Raw genomic sequence first — 919 nt, 5'->3', positions numbered from 1 at the left:
TATCAGCTTCAATATTTTTGCTATAGGCACTTCCTCCCAATTAGGGAAGAGCTAATCTATTCTAACAAGCTATTTCAGCCATCTCTGATTTTTCCAAATACCCAAGATCTCTGAGTCCAATGTCATGGTAAGAATCTAAACACATGCAGCACTGGCTGGTTCCTTCCACCCCTCCTGTGGATCACAAGACATGCTGTCCCATTGTGATTTTCCATTCAAATTCTTGCCTTTTCGGCTCGCTGTTTCCTAAAAAGGAGGATGTCTGAGTCTCTCCTACCTCAGCCTCATGTTTGTTCTCCTAAGCAAGATGACTTGTGTGAAAGTGGGAGATGCCTCGTAAGGATCCCCAGTGGAATCATTTTCCTGCATTGCTTTGGGCTTGTTGAGCGCTGTGACTCGAAGGCACTGAGCTTTACCATTCCTGAAGAAGGATCTGCCTAGTCAGACTTAAAATGCCACAGAAGAACTCAGTTTGTTGTAGGTTAGTTCCTCAAAATATTGAATCTGTAGCACACTGTATCCGTGTGTATGTGTGTGTGTGGGGGGGGCACATACCAAAGTGCTTTTCATAAACAGTTCCCAAGGTTGACTTCCTCTTAGTATAAGGGTGCCCTTCAGGAACAAATAAGGCTCCTTTCGTATAGTGTGCTGGCCAGAAATGGGAGTAGATTTCAACAGAAAATTTAACCAGGATGCACTTTGCACCCAGTCTCATGACCTCATTGTGACTTCTGATAAAAGTCAGCTTCATCCTGTGCGAAGGTGTTGAGAGCCCCAATCCAAGCAGAAGGGCCCTACAAGTCTCTTACAGGTGTAGCTCAAGGGACTCACTGTGAGGAACTCTGAAGTCTTCAGAGGCCTAGACTTGGATTAAACTCAACACCTCCAAGCTAACAAATTCCAATGAGACACCTTAGAA

The sequence above is a fragment of the Ochotona curzoniae genome, unplaced genomic scaffold, assembly GCF_017591425.1.
Source record: "Ochotona curzoniae isolate NIBS_2020 unplaced genomic scaffold, NIBS_Ocur_1.0 contig_1501, whole genome shotgun sequence".
In the NCBI taxonomy this organism is placed as follows: domain Eukaryota; kingdom Metazoa; phylum Chordata; class Mammalia; order Lagomorpha; family Ochotonidae; genus Ochotona; species Ochotona curzoniae.
Note: the sequence above shows the minus strand (reverse complement) of the source record.